This window comes from Leucopleurus acutus (genome assembly GCF_964270905.1).
Source record: "Leucopleurus acutus genome assembly, chromosome: 10".
Classification (NCBI taxonomy): Eukaryota; Metazoa; Chordata; class Mammalia; order Artiodactyla; family Delphinidae; genus Leucopleurus; species Leucopleurus acutus.
The window spans coordinates 99,039,603-99,055,005 of NC_139153.1; positions in this window are offsets into that span (position 1 = coordinate 99,039,603).

The following is a 15,403-nucleotide window of genomic DNA, read 5'->3' on the forward strand; positions in this document are numbered from 1 at the left end:
TTTGTACCAATAGCTCTTCTCCCAAATCCATTATTTTTTCCAGTATATCATGTGAAAATATGCTACCATATTTTCTGTTGTTTTTTTAAAAAATCCATTAGATCCAGTCATAAGTATGAAATCGAAATGTGAAACATGAAAAACAGCAGTATTTTAAGCCATTATTACATATACTACTGCAATTTCTTTTAGAAAGTAAAATATGGGTAGGAAAATAATCTCTCAAAACACTTCACGCGCAAAAGGTCCCCTTCACAACATGGGAATACTAGTATGAACTTCTTATGGATAGTCCCACTTAAAATCAACAGTGGGTAAACATTTAAGAAATGCCCATTTGCATTCAGAAGACCTGGTGGGTAACAGCAACATAGATGGATAATGTTATATGGATAACCTGTTACTGTAAAGAAAAGGCCGATTCCTTTTCCCCTATTTTATTTTACTTTTTAAATTCTCTTGACAAGTCAGAAACGTATTATTTACTGTGATGAAGGAATAAAGAAAAGGGGGATAAAGGAGCAACTCTCAATATCACACTTAGTTTAAAATGAAAGTAATTGACACATTGATTCCATTGGATGTGTACTTAGCTCATTGGTAATTCTGAGCAAGAAAAATACAAAACGAAAACTATAACTACATAAATGAAAAGCACTCTGTAAAGCTTTTGATTTCTCTGTCAAATCTGAATGAGAGCCTTGCTGGGTAGAGTATTCTTGATTGTAGCTTTTTCCCTTTCATCACTATATGTATATGTATAACTAATTCACTTTGCTGTACACCTGAAACTAACACAACATTGTATATCAACTGTATTCCAATAAAAATTTAAGAAGCAAAAACAACAACAAAAAAAGCACTCTGCATCTTACTAGGGATCTCAAGAGAAAACTGTCCCAGCTCAGCTTTTCCTGACCCTCTCACTTCCTGCTCAGCCAGGGTCTGTCAGCTCATCTAGGGACAGCCTGCAGACACAGAGGTAAATGCTCAGAAGTAAACACATTCCAGTAAAGGTTACTTAATGGCTTTCCATAGATTTCAAAATCACTTTCCAACAATGACGGGGCAAAAAAACCATTCTGATAATTTATGTTACCCAGATGTTTAAAAATCCAACAGCTTTCACTACTCATAAATTTAACAGCATTAAACACCTGCTGGCTCCAAGCAACAACTCCTGCCAAGAAGGAAGGAAAGAGCTTTGTGATCCACTAATAGGCTCCTTCCCTTGCCATTCCAGCCGAGTTCAGGTCCCAGTCCTGTAGCTTCACACCCTCCCTGGCCTCCCACAGAGACATCCTCAGGCTCCACACACCAACAGCAGCAGCAACTTTGCCAGTTCCACCCTGGATGCAGGAAGTGGGAATCAGTTGAGATATGGCTATTTCTAAATCTCAAGGAACTCTAGCTGTTGGCCAAATTAGTAAACAAGAGCGGCATCAGAGTGCATTTAGAATAGCAAAAGACTAAAACTTGGAAAGTATTGATAGAATCACATAGTACAGGTTAATCTTCATCTTCTCTTATTGTGAGAGCCTTTAAACAACTGCAAAACTTTTTAAACTATTTAGTCCAGAGTTTTACCTTTCTCCTCTGCCAAACCCATTAAGGTATGTTAAAACTGTTGGATTTAGGTTGCACTTTTTTTAAATTTTCCATTTCCTTTCTTTTGATGAAGAGCATCAGAATGGCAGTAGAGTGGGCATCTTGGATCTGAAACATATTAAAGACCAGAGATAGGGGTAACTGATTCTCATGGATCTAGAAAAGGACCAAGCCCACAACAAGGAAGGTGTAGATCTATAATCATGCAGGTCTGTAGACCTTTCATTCATATACTGTCCGACCTAAGCCTCCTTTCTCTTACACTAGCAAGTCCGACCCAAGACTCCACTGGATTTACCTGATGAGCTTGCACTTCCTGTGGCAGCTCAGAATCTTAGCCACAAGGTTGGAAGGGAACTATTAGTGGCCACTGTGTACCTGCTCCATTTCAGAAAGCACCAGTTGGATGGATCCATTTCCCGAGTGAAGATATACTTATTTCATGAAGGAGTCTCACCATCTGATAGAGTAGCTTCCAGGAGTAATTACTGTTAAGGGCAAGATCTTCAATTTCTCTTCCCTGTGCACACCATTCCCTAACCTCTTTCCCTTTACTCTATGCATGACTCCCTTTCTTATGTTCAGAGAAATTAATCTTAGCGCACATACCGTTTACCAACTAAGAGTGTTCACACCCTTGACAGGCTCAACCCCATGTACTCAGTCCACCGAGAGCATCTTTCCTTTTGATTTTGTCACTCATGATTAGAGCCTACTTACTCTTTTTTTATTTTTTTTTCCTCTACACAGAAAAGGCGGTAGCCTTAAGTAGTTTTTATTTATTTATTTTATATATTTTTAACATCTTTATTGGCGTATAATTGTTTTACAATGGTGTGTTAGTTTCTGCTGTATAACAAAGTGTATCAGCTATACATATACATATATTCCCACTTCTCCTCCCTCTTGCGTCTCCCTCCCACCCTCCCTATCCCACCCCTCTATGTGCTAGGTGGACACAAAGCACCGAGCTGATCTGCCTGTGCCATGTGGGTGCTTCCCATTAGCTATCTGTTTTATATTTTGGAGTGTATAAATGTCCATGCTACTCTCTCACTTCGTCCCAGCTTACCCTTCCCCCTCCCCATGTCTTCAAGTCCATTCTCTACATCTGCGTCTTTATTCCTGTCCTGCCCCTAGGTTCTTCAGAACCTTTTCTTTTCTTTTTTTAGACTCCATATATATGTGTTAGCATACACTATTTGTTTTTCTCTGTCTGACTTACTTCACTCTGTATGACAGTCTCTAGGTACATCCACCTCACTGCAAATAACTCAATTTCGTTTCTTTTTATGGTTGAGTAATATTCCATTGTTTATATGTGCCACATCTTCCTTATCCGTTCATCTGTCGATGGACATTTAGGTTGCTTCCGTGTCCTGGCTATTGTAAATAGCGCTGCAATGAACATCGTGGTACATGACTCTTTTTGAATTATGGTTTTCTCAAGGTATATGCCCAGTAGTGGGATTGCTGGGTCATATGGTAGTTCTATTTTTACTTTTTTAAGGAACCTCCATACTGTTCTTCATAGTGGCTGTATCAACTTACATTCCACCAACAGTGCAAGAGGGTTCCCTTTTCTGCACACCCTCTCCAGCATTTATTGTTTCTAGATTTTTTGATGATGGCCATTCTGACCAGTGTGAGATGATATCTCATTGTAGTTTTGATTTGCATTTCTCTAATGATTAGTGATGTTGAGCATCCTTTCATGTGTTTGTTGGCAATCTGTATATCTTCTTTGGAGAAATGTCTATTTAGGTCTTCTGCCCATTTTTGGATTGGGTTGTTTGTTTTTTTGATATTGAGCTGCATGAGCTGCTTATATATTTTGGAGATAAAGCCTTTGTCAGTTGCTTCATTTGCAAATATTTTCTCTCATTCTGAGGGTTGTCTTTTCATCTTGTTTATGGTTCCCTTTGCTATGCAAAAGCTTTTAAGTTTCATTAGGTCCCATTTGTTTATTTTTGTTTTTATTTCCATTTCTCTAGGAGGTGGGTCAAAAGGATCTTGCTGTGATTTATGTCATAGAGTGTTCTGCCTATGTTTTCCTCTAAGAGTTTTACAGTGTCTGGCCTTACATTTAGGTCGTTAATACATTTTGAGTTTATTTTTTTGTGTGGTGTTAGGGAGTGTTCTAATTTCATTCTTTTACATGTAGCTGTCCAGTTTTCCCAGCACCACTTATTGAAGAGGCTGTCTTTTCTCCATTATATATTCTTGCCTCCTTTATCAAAGATAAGGTGACCATATGTGTGTGGGTTTATCTCTGGGCTTTCTATCCTGTTCCATTGATCTATAGTTCTGTTTTTGTGCCAGTACCATACTGTCTTGATTACTGTAGATTTGTAATATAGTCTGAAGTCAGGGAGTCTGATTCCTCCGGTCTTTTGTGTTTCCATACAAATTGTGAATTTTTTTGTTCTAGTTCAGTGAAAAATGCCATTGGTAATTTGATAAGGATTGCATTGAATGTGTAGATTGCTTTGTGTAGTATAGTTATCTTCACAATGTTGATTCTTCCAATCCAAGAACATGGTATATCTCTCCATCTGTTTGTATCATCTTTAATTTATTTCATCAGTGTCTTATAGTTTTCTGCATACAGGTCTTTTGTCTCCTTAGGTAGGTTTATTCCTAGGTATTCTATTCTTTTTGTTGCAATGGTAAATGGGAGTGTTTCCTTAATTTCTCTTCCAGATTGTTCATCATTAGTGTATAGGAATGCAAGAGATTTCTGTGCATTAATTTGTATCCTGCTACTTTACCAAATTCATTGATTAGCTCTAGTAGTTTCCTACTTATTCTTGAAGTGCTTCTTTGTTATTTACGAGTATCCTTTTCCTCATAGAAGGTTAGACAGATTCTACCTCCTAAACATTTAAATGAATTTGTAATTTGAGAACATATTTTTCTTAGAGATCAAACTATATATATATATATATATATATATATATATATATATATATATATAAAATTTGAGATCCTGTTTTTCTTAGGGATCAAACTATATCCCCATCGTGCTGTGCCACTATCATTTGTTCATTCATGGGTACAATATGCAGTGTTCCTACTAGTCAGACTGGGGAATAAAGGTGACAACTTCTGGCTTCCTGGATCTAAAAGCATAGTTGGGGAAGCACAAAAAATAACTTTATACACACAGTTTGAGTGTAGTAAGAGCTATTCTAGAGGTAAAAACAAAATGCAATGAGGTAACAAGAACTAAAAATATGCAATCACTTTTAGGAGGAAATAGATACAATAATTTTCCTCTGAGAGATTGCCAGTTGATTCGTGGATCATAAAAACTAATATTTTTGAAATCTTACAATATGCTGAGTCTATACTAAATGCTTCATATGCATCATATTTTTAAAGTCCTTGTGCCAACACTATGAGAAAACAGGGTCTGAAAAGTTAAATAGTTTTCCCAAGAGCATATCATTGAATTGGGATCTGAACCCAGTCTGCTGGCTCTAGAAAGAAAACTTTTAATGACTACTTAACACTGCCACTGTGAATAAGAATAAAGTAGTCCACACCCATATCTATTACAATACTTTCTTTTAACTATTCCATTTCTTCAGAGATGCAGCTTTGAAGATTTACAACTGGTTAAAGTATCAGCATTTATTGTAAGTATTGCTCTCCACTGTAATGAGATATGGGGTTGTACTGGCAATGTTATTATTTAGTGTGATTTTCAGTAAAAGATTCTGTACAAATTGTCATCATTAATCATTCATGGAAAAATAAGCACTGAGTGGATGAAGTGTTTTGAGGAAACCTTATCTTAGGTTATTACAATGTAAGTAGATTTGTATGCACAGGAATTACAGGGGTGGGGGAAGGAAGTGTAAACTTAAGCAGAAAATGAAATCCAAGTTAAATGAGTACTTCTAGTACAGCCTGGAAAAGAGTTGAATATTCAATTTTAAATAGACTCTGACAGGCTATGAATTTTAAAGATTAACCAAGAAAGAAGTTTAACAAAAGTGATAGGAAAACATGGGCCCAATTAATAATAATAAAGAGTACTTCAGCCCAGACATATTCACTATCTCATCTAACACACTATCACACATTAAGATAGATCATTACATGTATAAAGCCCCAAAAGCTTACAGTGAAAAGAAAGAAGGAAAATTAGGTAGAATTCTTAAAAGTTAGAAATATATATGCAAAAAGGTCAACAGAGTAAGTTGAGGATATATGCAAGACATGAAATAATTAAAAAATAATTCTGTGAAAATGTGAGAGAAATGGACATAAATTTATCAGTCAAGAAGTTCAATATTCCTATAAAATAGTTACCAGAAAGAGAGTAGATAGACATTGAGGTGATAGAAATAATCAAAGAAATAATAGAAGAAAATTTCCCAGATCTGAAGACAGCTATGAATCAGTCTTAAGAGAAAAAAAGTTATCTGAGTACCCAGCAGGGTAAATCAAAACAGGTCTATGCCTTGAAATATTCCAGTGAAATATTCAAACACCAAGAGTATATATATTTAAAATTCTTAAAACTTTTAAAAAGTAAATATAATTTACCTACAGAGGACTAGGTTTCACATTGTCATTCGATTTTTCAACAGTGACCAATGACCAGTGACACTAATTACTGGAAAGTAATGCCTTCAAAGTTTTAGGAAAATAAAATGAATTTTTTTTTCATAACTCCATAGCCAGGAGAATTAACAATCAAATGCAATATTAAAATAAAGACTTTTTTCCGAAGTATAAGAGCTCAGAATTTTATCTCTTATTTTTTTTTTTTTTTTTTTTTTTGCGGTTCGCGGGCCTCTCATTGTTGTGGCCTCTCCCGTTGCAGAGCACAGGCTCCAGATGTGCAGGCTCAGCGGCCATGGCTCATGGGCCCAGCCGCCCCGTGGCACGTGGGATCCTCCCGGACCAGGGCACGAACCCGCATCCCCTGCATTGGCAGGCGGACTCTCAACCACTGCGCCACCAGGGAAGCCCTCTTATTATTCTTTTTTAAAGAAATTAATTGAGGAGGTTCTCCGGCAAAATGGGCAAGGATTTTTGATTGATTATTTGATTATTTTGCATGTTTTACTTCTATAATAATTAAAAAGGACTAGTGAGGGAAGAGAGAAATTAGGTAAATCATGGTCACAAAACTAGGACATGTAAGAGCCTGATGTAAACCATGTGTGCCAATCTGGGTCCTTTAGGAAGCAGATGTCAATATAAAGCAAAAGTGTGAGAGATTTATTTGGGGTGACGCTTATGAAAGGTAAAGAGAGAGGAAGCAGGAGTAGCTGGGGAGAGTCTTCAGAAAGTGGTACCATTCTGATACCTGTGAAAGAATCTCAGACTATGATATAATTGAGGGAAGGTCACATTCAGGCCACTAGAGCTCCAGACAAAGGTGGCTCATGGAATGGCCAGGTTCCAGTGTGCTGCCATGCTTAGTCATTGGCTGAGAGCTGCCCAGGGAAAGCATAGCCTGAGCTTAAATGGGCTGCAGATGCCAAAAGCACTGTAGCTGGGCCCTGTCAGCTAAGTGCATGCCTTGCAGGAGGTTCTGTGGGAGAGGGTCTGAGCAGCATGCTTCCAAGGCCATCCCACCGCGGCTCACCTGCTCTAGAGCCCAGATTCTCAACCACTGTCCTGTGTTTTCTGCTTGAGCCTATGGGTAATCATTCAAGATGGAGTAATTAGAGAGTCAGTATGTGGTGAATGAGGATTAAATGTACTTTCTGTACTGATGCTGGAATTTTAAAATTTCTCCATTAGAGATGAGGTAATATAATATCTTAACCTAGAAAAGATTATGAGTAACCTGCAAAGTATATACCACATACCCACAAACATATAGAGGTGAGGGAAGAGAGCGGGTAAGAGAGAGAGAGAGAAGTAGAAATGAACAAAGCCAGCTACAAAATTGTGATTATAGCATGCTACAATTAGTGTGAAAAAGGGGACAACATAACTATTGCTATATGTATCGGTCATGTCTAGAAGCACACATTAAAAAAAAATTCCTAACAGTATTTGCCTAAGGAGAAGGAAACTGTGAGACTGGGACATAGGGGTGAAAGAGATATTTTCAACATATGTTAGCTGAATTCCGTACCAATGAAGGTGAGACTATGTTACATATTTTGACAACTTGCTGATAAATGACTGTACAACATTTCTGTCTGTTAGTAGTGGCATTTTGTTTGGAATTACTACCAAAGCTACTGGAAAAGAAATTTTCCTTCTTACTACCCATTTTTCAGGTCCAAAGTTCAAAACACAATTCATCACTTTTGCCAAATATGCCTTTTCTATCTGTGGTATCAGCTTTATTCCGTTCTCAGAGGCTGGAATGTGTAAACACTTTTTTTCTCCTTCAGGTCCTGGTACAACTTGTTACTGAATCCTGCCCTTTCTCCCTTGTTATCCCCATGGCTACTTGGGTGCCCATTTCTAATGTTGATGCTAGGATCTCTCTCTCTCTCTCATTCTCAGTGTGAGAACATGTGACATAATGTCATACCTTGTACCTTCTTTTATATGTTTCCTTTCTCTAAAGCAGATATGTATAACCTAGAAAAGATTATGAGTAACAGATATGTATAAGTATGTATAGAAAGAATTAGCCTCTACATGAATCCTGTTGTACATTCATTGCTCTGAGTTTCTCTATTTGCAAGTAGAGACAGATTAGTATTCACATATACCTTGTAAAGACATCAGTGTGTAAAATTCTATTTTTTTATGTTGGAGTATAGTTGATTTATAATGTTTCAGGTATACAGCAAAGTGATTCAGTTATATATATATATATAATGTATATATATACATATATATATATATTCTTTTCAGATTTTCTTCCATTACAGGTTATTACAAGACATTGAATATAGTTCCCTGTGCTGTACAGTAGGTCCTTGTTGTTTATCTGTTTTACATAGAGTAGTGTGTACTGTTAATCCCAAATTCCCAATTTATCCCCCTTTCCCCTTTGGTAACCATAAATTTGTTCTCTATGTCTGTGGGTCTATTTCTGTTTAAATAAGTTCATTTGTATCATATTTTACATTTCACATATAAGTGATATCATATGATATTTGTCTTGTAAAATTCTATTTTTAATGCAACTTTGTAAGCGTGATATGAGAAAGCATGGATTGCCTTTGTTTTATGACATGGACAGGCTAGGTTTCTAAAATTAAGCTGGCGCCAAAGAAAGCTTGTTTATACTGAAAAACTGTAACTTGACATCCTGGGGTTTAAGTTATCATGGTTAAGTCGGTAAAAAAGTTTACCAAAACTGAAAAGGGGACTGAACTTGGACAAAGGAAAACATGTTATAATTCCTGAAGCTTTATGAATAATGGGAAACATCATTTAACTGTAGTAGTGACTGTATTGTAAATATTAATGATTTATTTTATTGTTGTTTTGAGTCTTTCAATTCCCTTCATTATATCACAAAAAAAAATGTCTAGTATTGAAAAATGTCCCTTAAATCCCTGAACCGAATTAAGGAAAAAAAAGAATATTACTGGAATTTCAGGTACTAGAACCAGGAGGCAATTCCAATTATGATAAGTGCTATCTGAAGGAACTCTTAATTCCCTAATAATCATTCAAATTTTGATTTCCATACTTTAAGCTTTTCAATCCACTTGTAGACTTAAATAATAATCCTTGAGAAAGTTGCACTTTCTCTGAGTCCCCTTATACGGAAAGAAAGGAACCCAGAGAATCATCAGGAGTATATTCAGCCCTGATCATATGACCTATCTCATTTAATTGTTCTTTGGGTAAGACTTTTTTTCTATGTTCACTCACCTGCTTTGTTCCCCCAACAATTAATTCGTTCTCCCAAACCATCGATATGAGTATCATAAAATAGAATTTATGAGTTCATCCTCATATGGGGAAATAGACAAAGCATTCCTTTAAAGAACCTGAGATTTCCCTTGCTGAATTTTTAATTAATAACAAATCTACAGCAGGAGCTTAAGGGCCTTTAGTGTCATAGCTCTGCTCTAGTTTGCCTTCAGATTGGAGCAGAGACATCTGGTGAATGCCTGGCTGAGATGGTGTTTTGCTTTCCCTTTTCAAATACGTATAGAAGTTTAAGACGATTTTTTTTTTACTCTGATCTGAACTACTTTGTCAGGGCACACATCCAGCTGTGCCTAGATGGTCTCCAAATATTGCCATCAAAGCAGAAACGACCCGATGCGTGGGACGATCTGATGAACAGATGTTGTGAACTCTCAGAGCTTGTGATGCTGAGCATCTGCGTGGGAAGCATGGTGTAGTTTACAGGCAGAGCCCCGTCAGGTGTCAGCTTTGGGGGAAAGACCCTCTGCTCTAGCATGGAATGCCCAGCCTGTTGGAGCAATAAAACCAGTATTGGAAAGCCAGCCATTCCTCACGCTCTTTCCTCTGCTCCCCAGTTCACAACCCCACAGATCTCAACTGTTATGAGATGCTTCAAGAATTTCCCAAAGCACTGGAAGCAGCAGGCAACCAGGTTGCTAGGGATTATGCCCCTCAAGAGCTAGGCCAGCCACTCCATGGGTCCCTTTAACTACAGGATCCTGGAAAGCACTGTGCTTTTTGGATTTGAGAGTCAAAAATGTAACACAACCATTATGGGAATTTCCACTGTGATCCTGAACTTTTCAGGTTTGCTTAGGCACTAAAGATGCTATACCCAAGCCAGTTCCAGCTATCAGGAAGCTTGGTTTCCAAATGGAAAAAACCCACAGATGCACATAACTACATACACACACACACACACACACACACACATATATATATATACACATATGCACACATACACACATGAAGGTTTTTTTTCACACAGTCCTTCAGAAAAGAAAGAATAAAATATCTGGGGAAAATTCTTGGGAGAAAAAGAAGATCAACATTTTAATTTCAAAATGCAACAATATCTCCTAAGTTTTCCAATGTAAGCCAAAAAGCTAACTTATTTACAAATAAGAACTGGTGAAATTGGCACTTCTATAAAGCCTCTGTTTTATTTTTCTTTTTTAAAAAATACTACCAGTTTACTCCCCATATTACACAGGGTTTATGTGAAACACAAAAGAAAGTCATATTTGGATTGTGTGTTTCTAAATTTGCATTTAGAATTTCTTTTTCCAGTGGGGTTTCCAAAACATTACAGCATATATTTTTTAACAAAGAACACCCATCTTCATATATTTTCACCGTGAAAAGCCAACAAAATGCAAGCAATAAAGCTAATTTGAGGCCAATTAGTAAGTCAACTGAACGGGGGAAAAGAAGATGTGAGCAATATAAACTCTGGCTGTTCAAGCTGATAGCAAAGTCCATTATTGACGGTGTTCTGTTTGCAACGTGAGTCAGAGACTCCCTGACTTTTTACCAGAATTAGGAATGAGCATCTCTGTGTGTGTGTATGTGTGTGTGTGTGCAGAGAGAACAGAGAGAACCGAGAGGGTGGGAGGGAGGGAGAGAGAAAGGAGAGAGGTAGAAATTATGCTGTTTTATTTAGTGTTCAATCAGATTTCGGTTTCTTAGAAGATATGCCTTCCTACACAATTGATGCCGAGTTCTTTAAGCCAAACTCAGCTGAAAGTTCAGATATGCATTTATCATAACACTTGAAATCCAATCTCCGTTCCTTTTCCTTTTTCTTTGTAAAAAGTCATTACCAAACATATTGACTTTGAACCCTAGGGACTGAGAACCAGCAAAATTTGGAACAAGGATAATAGATAACAGATTTTTGTGCGTTTGCCTCCCTCTTAGTAATAAAGAAAATGAAGAGAATGAGATTAAAAAAGAGAAATAAAAAGTGAGCAAAAGCCCAAGACCAATGACCTCATCATTCCACAAATTAGTCCAGCAAACCCTCTTACGCGGAAAACATCTTAGCATTTCTGGAGACAACTGTATCTTCTTTTATGCAGGAAACATTCATCATTCGTGGCAGAGGGTATTTTTTTTTTTTAATGTGTGATGCTTTGCACTAGACAAAATAACAACCTTGTCCGCGATGGGAGTTGGCAAATGATAGGTAATGATTTTTATTTGAGAAATGGAGACTAATATCACTTAACTGATCACTAAAGAGAACTTGGTCAGTTTGGCTGCATTCCTCATTCTGACTGCTGCTCTAGGATTGTTTTAGCATTGTCATTGCCAGAAAGCCCAGCATGTTTCATGCCCCACTGATTATTTCTGGCCTATTAAGATACAATTCATCAGTCATTTCCAAGGAGTATTAGCTTTCTGTTTTGGATAGCATTGGTCTGTACTCTTCCTGAGAGAAATAGAATAGAGGGGTGCAAGAGTGACAAATATTCCAGAAAGTAAAACTGAATAAGGGACTTCAAAGATAGGCATCAGAAACTAGCCCAGCGTAGTCAGTGAGAGACACACAATGACCCCACCCCATTCACTGTTGACATTTCCAGGTTTCTGCATCATGGGATATTTTGGCTTCTAGTAATAAGTATTATCTTCAGGGTCACCATGCACCTTTTGGGGGCAATTTAGCTATTCACGTAGGCTGGGAGAAATGTTTATGCAGTGACATTTGAAGTGCAAACCAAAAGTTTCATAATCAAATATTTTACTCCTAGGAGACACTCAAATTTGATCACTCGGAGATAAATGCTGAGAAAGCCATGTTTAAACATCATTCTTAGCTTGCCAGTAGAATATAATTCTTTTTAAAGGCTCATTGTAACGCTGGGAAAAAAATTCCCCATCTCCCATAAACACAACAGCTGCATATAAATCAGGTAAACCAGTCTAATCTAAATGAATTGTATGGCATGACATTGGAAGAAAAAGAGATAAGATTTAAAATAAGGGAAAACAGTTTCTTTGTTTTGATTTAAACATTGTTATTCTGTATCGCTTTTACCCCATACCTTCAAGTTCTCAAACCTTATGCATGCTTTATCATTTCATACCAAGTACAACATACATCTGCAGTGAACTCAGATAGATATGGCATTCATTAGGTGAAAACTCATGCATCTAAAATATTTTTTAAATCTTGAGGGTGTTTTGTTATTTTAACACATTTTCTATGAAAACACCCGAGGATTTTTCCACTTGTTATTTGTTTCCTGCTGCTCTAAATTAAGACACCAAAGAATGTTTTACTGTCTTAATGAAGGTGGCATGATTGGTTTTCAAGATGTTCTTCCAACTCATCCAACTTCTTGTATTATACTTGGGCATAATCTTTAATTCCCTTGGTAGCCAGCTCTATTTCATTTAACTACATGCAATAATAAAGTAAAATTTCCTAGAGCCAAAGCAGTAGAAATTATATCGATATAATTTACTGAATTATTTCTAAAATTAATGATTCTCTAGGTAGGAAGTAAGGAAATAGGAAGGAAGGAAGGAAATGCACACTCATTAGAGGAAAAGCTACTCGATGTTTTTGAGGTGAAGAAGTCTTGTTTTAGCCAATAGGAAGCAAACTTCCTGCATTTAAAAAAATTATATGTGAAGAGGTTTTTTTTTTTTAGCTTCTTAAAATTAGCGCGCTACTAGAAAGCTAACTTTAGAAAAAATAGAAAATATGGAATTTAGCACGTGTCTTCCTATGATATATGTTTCTATTATCCATATTTCTGGCTGGCAGTAAAAGACTTTTTCTTTCTCAGAGAAAACATGATTTTTAAAACTTTTACTGAAGTTTTAATGTTACTTTAACCTCAATTAAACTAAGTCATTATTAATTATCCCAGAATCTAAAATCGTAATGCATACTCTTCTTCTGTTTGTTTATGAACGCTTGGCTTGAGTGCCTCAAATATTAAAAAAATAAGTCATTAAGACTTAATGACCTGCCTACAATAAACAGTTTATACTTGAAAATAAATAGAGGCTGTTTGCATGTGTAGTATTGTTTTAGAATAGAAATTTTGCTCTCCATTAATGAGTATAAGAGGCCACCTGCACCATTTACTGCCTGAAGTGAAAGAACGAGGTACAGTTGCACTCAGCATAAATTAAGATGTCTTGAGCACATGAGCTTTAGGTAATACATTAAATTAAGGTTCTCAGATGTGCATTTAATTAAGATATTTAATTTGAAATGTCTGTGCTCTTCTTTAATTCCAATTGATCAGTAAGAATAGATTTCTTTAGGATACTAAAAAGATGAGTAGAGAAAGATATGCAGTAGGTGACTTCAAAAGTGTATTCAGGACAAGGCGATTGTCACACAAATGCAGTGTCTGTCCTGCTCCACCCAGCCTGCTCTTCATGTGACCCGGTGCTGCCATTCACATGACAGATTCGTGTCAACATGAGCCAAACTGAAAATGCTCCTTTAACTGACTAAAGAATATCCTCCCTCAGATTGTCCGGGTTAGTTTCCTATTACTTTTGCTTCCGTCTGATGAAATCATTTGTAATATTGCTGGGACCATGCATCAGAACCCTTTTTTGTGTCCCAAACAGTAAATACTCATTGAGAGCCTACTGTCTGGAAAGAACTACATATACTTAGTGTATATACACTAAGAATTGAAGAAAATGATTTGAAAACATTCCACTCTCAAGTAGTTTACAATCCAAGAAAATATGCACACACACACACACACACACACACACACACACACACTGCCTTCACTAGATAACCACACAAGACATAAATGCCAAATAACTTATGGGAAATTTGAGGAATTTAGAAGTGCAGGTAAGTTGATGAGCTGTCAAGGATATCCTTTCAAATGAAGGGATTTTTGTCTTAGACTTTGAAAGAAGACCAAAGATAATAATAGAAGCAAATGTTTGTTGACCCTCTACACTGGAATGCTTCCAAGTGCTGTCTATGAATTGTCTTTTCATCCTCAAAATGACACTCAGAGGTTACATTGTTTCTACACTCATTCTATAGATGGGGAAACAGAGGTCCATGGTGGTTAGGTTTCTTCGCTCCAGTCCCACAGCCAGGTGGTGCGGAGCCCAAGTGAGAACCTTGGAAACCAGGTTCCAGAGCCCTCCCTTACCTACCTCACAGGCTCCCGTGTACTCAGAGCAGCAAAGAGACCACCACGGGGAAGCATATAGATGTATTTGGGGGAGATCTCAGTGGTGAAATAAATGGTCCAGTACAAACCATGTTCCAAGGAATGGATTGGAAGATAGTTATAAATGTGCTCCAGGACCAAGGTGAAGACTTCAAAAGGCACGTTAAGGTGATTGGGCTTTTGTCCTAATGTAGTGGGGAGTCACTGAGGACTCTCTAGTCCCGTGATGACAGGATGAAATCAGTCACTTCAAGGCTTGTTCTGACAGGCAGGCGGGGCGATTAGATTGTGTATGGAATGCTAACATCATAAATTATTCACTTCTGGCACTCCCTTTACCTTGATACTCTTTTCTACTATCAATGAAACCAGGATTTTACTTGTTTTTTCCTTAATTTGTTATTTTTCTCTTTATCTTTTGAGTGATACCCTTAAACCTTATTTTGGTTGTTTTCTGTCTGAAACAGAGAGGCAATGTTGGGTCCTGGAAAATTGTGGAGACCCGGGTTTAAATCTGGATATTGGTACTTACTAAGTGTAGGAATTTGTATGAATTAGTTAACACTTTTTTTTTTATTCCAATATAGTTGATTTACAATGTTGTATTACTTTCGGGTATACAGCAGAGTGATTCAGTTATACATATATATACATTCTTGTTTATATTCTTTTCCATTATGGTTTATCACAGGGTGTTGACTATAGTTAGTTCCCTGTGCTGTACAGTAGAACCTGGTTTATCCATTCTATAAATAATAGTTTCC